Genomic DNA, 12142 nt, shown 5'->3' on the forward strand with positions numbered 1-12142 from the left:
CCAAAATGTACAAAATTTTCTTATGGTGGATCATGCCCCCCAGACCCGCCTAGAGGTACACCCACCACAGTCTCACAAAGTTCTGTGGGAAACACTGTATAATATATATACATACATATATACATATATATATATACATATATATATATATATATATATATATATATATATATATATATATATATATATATATATATATGTGTGTGTGTGTGTGTGTGTGTGTGTGTGGTTTTATCGTAGTTAAAAACTTAAAATCAAGAACTCCCAAGTCACCCACATCATGTCTCTCACCATTTAGGGGTGTAACCCTGGTGTCCGGGCCAAATTCCCCCCATTGGCCCTTATCAATCATGGCTTCCTAATAATCCAAATCCATTAATTGGCTCTATCGCTCCACTCTCTCCTCTCCACAAATAGCTGGTGTGTGGCGAGCGTACTGGTGCACTATGGCTGCTGTTGAATCATCCAGGTGGATGCTGCACACTGGTGGTGGTTGAGGAGAGTCCCCTGTTCATTGTGTAAAGCGCTTTGAGTGTAGTGTCAGAAAAGTGCTATATAAATCTAATGTTCATTCATTCATTCATTTACGGTTGACTTCTGTAGTCTCTTGTGGTCCATGCAGTGTTGTTAACTTAAACCGATCCATAATAACTTGATGAATTAACTGTGTAACTTTTAAAATGTTAGGAGAAAAGAACCAAGACTTTGCGAGACGGGGGCCCCGGGCTTCCTCCAGGCAGGGTAACTCATCCTCTTGCCATTATTTCCATGGAGTCTTTGTGAACCATTCTTAATCTGCCCCCTCACCTGAGACCACTTTGCCTTCGAAGACCCTACCAGGAGCACCTGGCTCCAGACAACTCAGCCCTCAGGTTCATAAGGGCACACAAACCTCTCCACCATGATAAGGTGACGGTTCCCGGAGGTTTTATAAAGTTCTTATATATTAAAAGTTCTATGAATTTTTTTTTTTATTATTATTAAAACAGACCCCTGATGTAAAGATTGTTAAATTGAATAATAAATTAACAGGGAAGTAGAGATGGTCAAATAAATGTATACAACTCCAACCAATTAGATCTCTTGGCGTTCACTTCCCTGTTAGCAAGACGGCGCCTTCTTTTCCATTGGAAATCCATAAAGCCTCCTTCCAGCACTCAGTGGCTCAGGAATGTAATGTCTTTTCTAAAACTGGAAAAGATTAGGTACTCTCTGGGTGCCAACTCTGATAAGTTTTACAGTAAGTGGCAGCCTTTCTTAACCTTCTTCAAGTCTCTGCCATTTTTGTCTTCGGATTGAGGGAATAATTACAAACAAAATCGGTCAAATTAATTTATTCATTTACTTTGTTATTATATTATTGTGTTACGTTCCGTTGCTGTGGTGAATGATGTCTTGATCGATGTTTGACTTCTCTAGTCTGATTGATGAATAGATAATCAGCTTGTCTGTCCTGTCCGCACATATTTGTTGAAAGCAGCAGTGTTTTGGGACTTCAGGTGAGTCACCTGTTTAATACATCAACTTGTCTGTTTTCCAAATCACTTCATTACACTGCCGTTCAAAAGTTTGGGGTCACTTGACTGAAATGTTTCTCATGATCTTAAAAACCTTTTAATCTGAAGACATATGATTAAATGTTTGAAATAAATATTGTAGGCAAAAATATAATTGTGCCAACATATTATTTTATTTCATTACAAAACAACAATTTTATAAAAAAAATTAAAAGGTTTTGAAATGGATGACTTGGACCGAATAAAATAAATAAATAAATAAAAGCAGCTAATACTGTAAGTGCCCAGTATTGATGGGAACTCATCCAATACTGTTTAAAAAGCATCCCAACGTGAAACCTCGGTTTGAAGTCGGTTGAGAAAGTGTCAAGAGTACATGTCTGCAAATTCTAGGCAAAGGGTGACAACTTTGAAGATGCTAAAATATAACAACTATTTTGGATTTTGTTTAGTCACAACATAATTCCCATAGTTCCATTTATGTTATTCCATAGTTTTGACTACTATTATCCTTAAATGTGAAAAATAATAATAATAAAGTATGAGTAAGGGACCCTAAACTTTTGACCGGTAGTGTATGTTCATACAATGAGTTCACTGATACTGATCATGGTGTCTGTAATGTAGGCCTATATATGAGACATTTCATTTTGAGCAGAAGTTTTTGAAAGCTGATTTCCATGGTGCTATCTTAAAAGGAACAAAGTAGTTCAAATTTGAAAGTGTCTGGCCACAAAGAACACATTTTTGGTTGAAGCATGAAATCCAGATCACTGATTTACTGGTCATATTATGATCTTGAAGTGTAGACTCTTGTTCTCTTTCATGTCTCTTCCTAATAGTAGTCTGATCAAAATACCCATCATATGTTGGTATAACTGGGATCCTGTTACAGGAACTGAAGCACAAACTAAAAGGTGTGTCTTAATACAAGTTAAATTAGCCCCTAAGATGTTACTTTTTATTGGTATTGTGCCTGAAATGCTGAAATTCCAGATTAAGGAATGTCTGGGCTCGTATTCAAAAGAATCTTAATGCAAAAAGTAGCTCCTAGTGACAAAATTCTAAGAAAATTCTTAGAAATGTGGGTGTTTACTCCTAAAATTAAAGAAAAAATCCTAGTAAAGAAAAAAGTAATTCAGAGAGTACCCTTAGAGGCTTAAGAGTTTTTTTTAGCAGAGGAGAAAATGGCAGAAAGACGAAGAGAGAGAAGAAATGTGTTGCAGACAATGGATGACAGTGAGTTGTCAAGACGCTATAGATTAGATCGTGTAGGGATCATGTTTGTGACTGATCTTATTAGAGATGCGCTAACATCACCGACACAGCGCAGGAATGCCATAACGCCAGAAATGAAAGTAATCACTACATTACGATATTTGCCAACTGGGAAAATGCAACAATGCAGCAGTGATGATTTGGGTCTGTCACAACCTTCTGTAAGCAGAGTGATCACACAAAAAAATTACAGCACTTTCAGAACCTCTTATTGTGTCGCAGTTCATTTCGTTTCCACTGGACATACCCACCTTGCAGGCTCAAAAAACTGTATTTGTCAATATAGCAGGCTTCCCTGGTGTTGTCGGAGTAATAGATGGAACCCACATCCGAATTATCGCACCGTCGAAAGAAGAGGACGTTTATGTTAATAGAAAGAGGTACCACAGCATAAACGTTCAAGTTGTTTTCAGTGCAGATTATAAGATTTTAGACATTGTTGCAAAATGGCCCGGCGCAACACATGATGCCAGTAGGGGAGAGCGGGGTAAGTTGTCACACGGGTAAGTTGTCACACTGTTCATAACTCCAACACTAGAGGCTCTATCTCAAAAATCAAATAGCCACTTTGTGTGACTTCTTCTTCTATAGTCAACTTCCTGTTCACATGTGGTCAAGATCACTCTAATCTGAGGTTATCACAATTTTCTTATTTTTCTGCTTAAAAAGTAAAAATGTGCACTTTACATTTTATGCAATACAACATTGTTAGGTAGGAATGTTAAAAATAATTATTTTGCAAAAAATAGAGGAGACAGTAACGAGTCTTTTGATACTTTAGCTAAAGTGGTATGTTGAGCTAACCTTGAGATTTAGCCAACATTAACACGCATGTCAGTTTGGGGCAAGTTGTCTCACTGACTTTGGGGCAAGTCGTCACATGTGACAACTTGCCCCAGTACAAATAAACATATAGAACATGCTCAAAAAAAATTTATATTGTAGGCTAATTTATTTGTAATTGCAATAAGGTTTTTGAAGGAAGGAAGGAAGTAAGGAAAGGCAGGAATTAAGGAAGAAAGGAAGGAAGGAAGATGGTTCGAAATTACCAACGAAAGACAGAGCATGGCAGTACACCACCTGACATAATGTTAAAGGCAGTCAGGCAGGTAAAGTTGCAGAACAAATCAATCAGAAGTACAGCGAAGGATTTTGACATAAATTACCGTACCCTGACTCGGTATTGTCAAAAGATTACCAGAGAAGAAATTGAAAGTCAGACAGCCATGCCAACAACAATGGTTGGTTATACAAAGCCACGGAAGATTTTTTCACCTGATTTGGAAAAGCAGCTTGCTGAGTATATTATTAGGTCAGCTGACATTTATTTTGGTCTGTCGCCAAGTGAGGTCAGAAAGCTTGCCTACCAGTTTGCTGTGGCACACCAGCTGAAGTTTGCCTTTGTGGGCAGAAAAGAAAAGGCCAGCAAAGAGTGGTTTACAGGCTTCTTAAAGCGGCATACAACGCTGTCACTGAGAAAGCCAGAGGCTACTAGCCTTGCCAGGGCAAGTAGCTTCAACAGAGAGAATGTTAATGCCTTCTTTGACAACTTAGAGAATGTGTTAACCAAATATGAGTTTGGACCAGGAGACATCTGGAATGTTGATGAAACTGGCGTCACCACTGTACATAAACCAGAGAAAGTGGTGGCCAGACGTGGATTCAAACAAGTAGGGTCACTGACCTCTGCTGAAAGGGGAACCCTTGTCACACTGGCATGTGCCATCTCAGCCACAGGGAATAGTATACCTCCATACTTTATTTTCCCCGTGTCAACTTCCGCGATCATTTCCTGATCAACGGGCCACCTGGCAGCAAAGGAGGGGCAAATTCCTCTGGATGGATGAAAGACACGCACTTTGTTGACTTCCTGAAACATTTCAGTGAACATACAAAGTGCTCAAAGGAGAAGCCCTGTTTACTCCTTTTGGACAACCACGAGTCTCATCTGTCCATTGATGGACTCAATTATGCCAAAGAAAATGGCATAATAATGTTGTCATTCCCACCCCACTGCTCACATCGGCTCCAACCATTAGACAGGTCTGTCTACGGACCACTAAAGAGGCACATCAACATCGCATGTGATGCCTGGATGAGGAACAACCCCGGGAAGACAATGTCAATTTATGACATTCCTGGGATTGTGGCAATTGCCTATCCCCTGGCTGCAACCCCTTGAACATACAGGCTGGCTTTAGGGTGGCTGGTGTTCAACCTTACAACAGAGATGTATTTCTGGAAACCGAGTTTGCACCATCCTACGTCACAGATCGCCCCATTCAGGACCCTGCCCTGCCAGACCCCAGCACCAACTCTGTTCTGCCAGGCCCCAGCACCAACTCTGCCCTGCCAGGCCCCAGCACCAACTCTGCTCTGCCAGGCCCCAGCACCAACCCTGCCCTGCCAGGCCCCAGCACCAACTCTGCTCTGCCATGCCCCAGCACCAACTCTGCCCTGCCAGGCCCCAGCACCAACTCTGCCCTGCCAGGCCCCAGAACCAACTCTGCTCTGCCAGGCTCCAGCACCAACTCTGCTCTGCCAGGCCCCAGCACCAACTCCGCTCTGCCTAGCAGGCCCAGTTATGCTTCTGCTATCACCAGCTCACCCTTACCCAGCAGTGCTATTGCTGACAGCGGGCTACCTACTCCAGAGGACATCCGGCCATATCCAAAAGCTGGCCCCCGAAAACCAGCCAGCAAAGGAAGAAAACGACGCAAATCAGCAATTCTTACTGACACGCCAGTGAAGCTGCAACTAGAAATAGAAAAGAATAAGGCTCAATCTCGCAAAAAGATGTTCCAAAAGAAAGGGAAGCAAGAGGGGAGTCAAAATCTGGACCTACAAAGAACAAGGCAGCTAAAAGAAGAAAAATCATACAAGAGTCATCATCAGATGATGAAGAGTGGTTCTGCCTCGTCTGTGTAGAGCCATTTTCAAACAGTCGTCCAAAGGAGACCTGGGTAAAATGTGTCAAATGCAACAATTGGGCCCATGATGCTTGCACCTCCGGCCAGGCAATTTATGTGTGCCAGAATTGTGACTCTGGAGATGAGTCTGATTAGTCAGATACAGGGCATCTGTTTTGTTCAGAGGTTGTTAAGTTAAGCGAGTTATCTGCAGCATTCCATTCAGTTATCATGGATATATGTGCAAGCCAGACAACGTTTGAGTTTAAAGCTCAAAGTTAAGTGGTCTTGCCACTTAATGTGTTTTGATTGAAATGTGCATTATTTGGATTAAATCATTGTTTTTCCAGATTCTCCAGGCACAAAAGTTTATATTTCCAGTTCTGGTTTGAAATAAAATAAAATCATAAATAAAAAATAAATAAAAAATAAATATTCACAATTAAGTCGTTGTGTTCATATTTTTAGATAATCTAGTGTGACAACTTACCCACCGATGGGGCAAATTGTCTCAAGTGCGCACTCTCTATTCTACAGTATACAACTCTATAATGAGATAAGATATGAAGATGTTATGACTACAACATATGTGCCCAAGACTTCCTTCTTTCATTTGGTATGACATTTATACCATTGTGATGTATGGTGCTCAGTAAATGTTAGACAGTGTGAAAAGTGTGACAATATACCTCGCTCTCCCCTATACTCGCGGAGAGTGGCCTGAGACATCTGTTTGAAGGACGTCGTATTCCAGCAAATTTCCACTTGTTAGGGGACAGTGGTTATCCTTGTAAACCATGGCTCCTCACACCTTACCTCCGTCCTGAGCAGGGGTCACAGCTAAATTACAACAGGTAACAGTGACAACATACAATTAATGTGTGTGGACTTCAAATTTAAACAACAACAAATGTGTTGCAGTAGCTTAGTATTTGTTGGCTACACTACTTCCCATAAATAACCTACCATTATATTTTGAAAATATCAGCTGAATTCTGTTCATTTTCATTAACTCACAGAGCTCACAAGAAAACACGAGCCGTAGTTGAGCGGGGTGTTGGTCAACTAAAGAGGCGCTTTCACATTTTACATGGAGAGGTGCGACTGGCACCAGGAAAGGTCTGCAAAGTGATAACAGCCTGTGCAGTGCTTCATAACATCTGTAAAGCTAGACAAATTGCAGACCCTCCCACGGACAACTGGGCTGATGAACAGGATGATGAAGAATACCCTCCACAAGGGAGAGATCTGTCCCAAAGTGGGAATCCTTACAGAGCCCAGTTTACTAATTTGCATTTCATGTAAGTAACAGTGAATGTAAAATAAAAATCGTGAATAAACAGCACCTTAGCCAACATTTTCATTAGAAAGATATTATGAAGACACACAAAAAATATTATTTGTTATACATTTTATTTTTGAGTAGCTCAATAATTAGTTTGTAGTACTCCTCCTGTAGATGGAGTACTATTTTCTGCTGCTTTAGGACATCCATCTCCATCTTCACTTTTTTGTTCTTTTCCACTATTAGGGATGGTGTTGGAGCAGCTGCAGCAGAAGGCAGGGAATGAGGCGCTTCGGGCTGAGGGTCGTACATCTGCGATGTCGACGGTCCCCATTACTCTGCTGAAGGCTCAGTGCTACTGAGAGCAGAAAACATATAATCTCTGTTATTTTAAATAAATTTAGGCCAATTATTTATTTTTTTTCAGTTCAAAGAATGCCAGATATAAATATGTGAAATGGCCTTGGCTATGTTAAATAAAAATGTGTCTTTATATTGTGTTACTTGGCTGTTGGTTTATTAAAATTACAATTTTTGTAGTTCTACCAGCTGAATCATTGAGCTGTCTATGCCCTCCTTCAAACCGGTAATACTGGTTTCAGAGTGATCAAAGATGTTGAACACGGTTTGGGCTACTTGGGACAGCTGTTTAGCAGGTGGTCCCCCTAGAAAACAATACAATGGACCACATGTACAGTATACATATAATTGTTTGAGATAAGTTTGCCAGCGGTTTAAAAAAAAAAGTGTTATATCACTCACCTGTGCGTGATGACTCCCGCTTGTGTGCTGCAATTTCCTCTCTGGCTTTTGATTGCAACACGTACCAACGTTTCTCGCAGTCTTCACTGGTGCGCACAAGCAGGGGGAATGAACCGTTAATAGTTTGTGCTATACGCTCCCACGTCTGCTTCTTGCCCCGTGCTGTGACACCCGGCCCGAATTTTCCTTTAAGGATGGCCTTGTGTTCTTCCACTAACTGGGCTAACAGTAAACACTGTTCAAACCTCTGTCCAGTTGGGCTTTCTCGTCCTTCTTGGTTTTGATTCCATGTTTGTTACATTAAAACCAACATTCAAACCACCACTTAAATAGACATGCCAGCAATCAGTGTAATTGGAAAGAGTGGAACAATTTTTATCATTCTAAGCCAATCAAATAACTTAGGAAATTAACAGCATGGTAAATAATAAAAAAAAAAGTATTTATCTACACATATATAGTGTGTGTGTGAGAGAATGGTCAAATAGGAAAAAATATGCATTTAATTTCAAAGTGAAGGCTTAGAATAGACCCTATACTTAAAATAACTCTTTTTTTTTCCCCTTCTTGGACAACCAACCAATCAGAGTCTTCAAAAGATTGTGTCACACATAGCAACGGGGTCAGCCCCGCCTCCTCACTAAGATGAAATTTTTTGTCTTTTCCTTACTCAGAGTTGCTCTCAGATCAGTCCCGAATCACTCTTAAGCTAAGACTCCTACGTAAAAGTTTTTAAGCTAAATTAAGTGTTTTCTAAAAGGATTCTTAGATTCTTTAGGAATACGGGCCTGATGTTTTACTGTCTTCCTCCAAAAGCACTTATGTGTTTTTTAATAAATGTTTATTAATACAGAATCTTTTGTAAAAGATTGTAGGTCAAAGCGCTTTGCAGTTTTTTTATTTTTAATTGAACGGAAAACTAACACACAAATTTAAAATGAAGACTAGTTTCAGAAGTATGCCAAACCAATCTTCTGTCCACTAGAGGGAGGTGGAGCCTAGGAGCAAATAAACCTTGCAAAATAAATCCTTGAAATTGTCCTTAAGTATATCTGGGGCTGGAATCATGAGACTGGAATCATGATATGACCTAATGTGATTATCAAACTTCAAAAGAATACGATTTATTTAATTAAATGCATGCGCTACATCCTTCAAAGTGAAAACACAACACTGTTGTATTATCTCCAAGCATGCAGGGGCTTGTGAGTGTTTCCATCTGTTGCAGAGCAGTGTGTTATCATTAGGCCATATTGGAAATTTATGACAAGTAATCACTAATGATCAACTGTTTATGATGATGATTTAGTGTTGAGGAATATGACAATGTTTACTTTTAATTGTTAACGTTTGAATACGTTGTAAATTATTGTAGGAGTGTACATTTTATTTCCCTGGTCTGTTTGAATGAGCAGCTAGAAACAGGAAAGCGCATACATTTCAAAATTAGAGTTCCTGGTGTCAAAATGTACAACGCTATGAATCAGATTTTTCCCCCTAGTTATTAGTATTTTAGTTGCACCATAAACTCCATTTGGAATTTAATTCATTTGGGATTCTTGTAGCCTCTGTCTGGCCCTCCCCATCACAGGATGGAAAGACTAAGAACATTTAATGTAGGCTACCAATTTTAAAAACTATTGGCAGATTAATTGCCTTTCAACACATTATTGTATCAGCAAAATCCAAAATTGGTTGACCTCTAAATTGTATTTATTTATATGTTATTGTGATGTATTTGTGGAACTTTTTTTTAGATTGTGATTTTAGTGGGTTTTTGTGGTATGGGGATATTAATTATATCTGTTAAGGTCTTCAAAAAGGTCTTAAAAAGTCTTGCATTTTATTTTTTAAACTCTGCAGCAACCCTGCACAATATTTTATTATTTGATTATGGACACTTGTTTTAGCATTAATTTTTTTTCTTTCTTTTGTTTCTTTTTTTTTATTCAGTCCTTGTTCTTTGTATTTGTAATGCCATGGATTTGACTGTGTATTAATCTACATTGTCCACTAGGTGGAGACCATGATTACTTATTTCTTTTTTTTTTCTTGGTCTCTTTTATTGTACACGGTGGTTCCCACAAACACTTTCATTATAACCTCATTCAGTCAACAAGGGAGTTCAGCATTGAAAAGCAAATATCTAGTACTTTGTTAATAAATTCTCCAAATCTCTTTTAAACATGCTAATTTCAGACCGTAACCATAGATTAAATACATCAAAACCATGTTTATAATGCATATACAATTTTTTGTAAAAATCCATAATGCAAGATGTTCAGGTAGCTCATATAATTTAATTTGAATACAACATTTAGTACAAGAAGTGCAATACTTGAAGGTGGTGGTGGCGTAGTGGGCTAAAGTACTGAGCTGGTAAGGAGAAGGTCACTGGTTTGATCCCCACAGCCACCACCATTGTGTCCTGTGCGAGACACTTAACTCCAGGTTGTTCCAGGGGGATTGTCCCAGTAATAAGTGCACTGGATAAAAGTGTCTGCCAAATGCATAAATGTAAATGTACTTTCTACAGCATACTCAAATGAGCACTCTAAACTGGAAATCTTACTTGTCTAAAGTATACAAAGGGAAAATGGTATAGTATGTTTAAATGATGTGGTTTTCATTGAGATAAATTGTATAATCTCTTATTTTGTAACAAGGAAATGTGAGCGTGATACTTGGTCTGTTTTTCCCCATTGAGAGACTTGTCAACGCCCCATCTTATAATCAGTAATCCTCTTTTTCCAAGCAAGGGCCAGAACAGGTTTTGCTGTTAAATGATTAAAAACCCGTCTACTAAATTTTTTTTTTATATATATATATATATATTTACAGAGAGAGAGAGAGTAACTAATATTTAGTACTGAGATTGTAGTACAGTTTGACAACTGTTTCAGTAAATACAAAATAATGGACTGGTTATTAAGTACTGAAATAAGAACCATGTAAACCACTCTCGCAAATAATGTCAAGTCCATTCATGATTCTGGTGCATGACATTTTCTGAGAAAAGAGGTGCCTTATATTTAATCTTCTCTTTTTTATGTCTTCTCTTCAGAGATCACCGTGTAAACATTGTTGCCTCACAAGGATATGTACTTCTATAAATCACATTGAATATTCCCACAATAAAGCATGCATTAATGCTCAAAACTAAAGTCTCAGGCAATCTGTTTGTGTATTAAATGCATATGACAATACAGTTTATTTTTTTTTACAGACATTTTGCAAAGTTGTTTGTAAAAAAAAAAAAAACTTGTTTGACTGGTTATTTCACCCTTTACTGGCACCAGTCTTTTTTCCCAGCATTTTCAAGGGCAGAGTTCTGCTGTTGTTTTGACACTATTACTTCGTAAATCAGACATTCTGACCACTATACACAACTTCAAGTATAATCTTTACGGTTGTTAATGCCAGGCCAATTCTTTACACAGTTTACACTTTATAAAGTTAAATTATTTTATCATGTGCAGGATTGAGGTCTTTGAAAATGATATTTGTCTTTACATATGTTTATGATTATAAAGGAAAACAATTGAATGGGAAAGAATCTGAACATTAATAAAAATCATAATTTTAGCTGTCTCATTTTCACATGTGCTTGCAAAAACAATCACTCAAATGCACATTGCATTTATGCTTAAATAATTTGTACTAGTGTCACCTGAAAGTGCATTGTCTTGTCGCAGTACTGCAGAATGGAGGATGTGGAATATAAACTGCACAGCTTGTAACAAAATGGCATCTAAATCTATATGGCATTTTTCATAATATATTCAAGCCTCACAGAGAATGCTGTTAAGTGTTTGTTGTAGTGTTTTTAGTGCCCTACTTTTATGTGTAATTACACTGTAAATACTAATAGAAATCAACCAAATAAGTAAGTTTACTTATGCAATGCATGCAAACTGATTGCCTTGACAAATCTAAGTAAGGTCAACTAATTAGATTTTCCAGTGTGCTGTACTGTAATAGCTAAATGTACAGACAATTTACATATTCATCCACAGCATCTAATTGCAATCACAGAGGAAGAGTTTTCCATATTTTTTCAATACAATGTCTGTCTTGGCCTGTTATGTATCTCATATTGTCTGTGGTTTTTACATTCATTTCAAAATTATCCAGCAACTCAAAATTCCCCATACTCAAGCTAACTTTTATGTGTAAACAACTCAGGAATGTATGATTTTCCTGTAACAATTAAAAGATATATGAGGAAGATATCTACAGGGGTAAACGTCTTCTGTTGGTTTTTGCACTGTGCTATGGCTCCAAAAGATTTTGAATGTTTACAAGATGTATGCACTATTTGACTAGATTTCTTCAGCAAAATCTTGTCTTGTCAAGTCTGAACTAAATTCAGAGAAGAATGACAGACTGAT

This window comes from Xyrauchen texanus, chromosome 1, assembly GCF_025860055.1.
Source record: "Xyrauchen texanus isolate HMW12.3.18 chromosome 1, RBS_HiC_50CHRs, whole genome shotgun sequence".
Taxonomy (NCBI): domain Eukaryota; kingdom Metazoa; phylum Chordata; class Actinopteri; order Cypriniformes; family Catostomidae; genus Xyrauchen; species Xyrauchen texanus.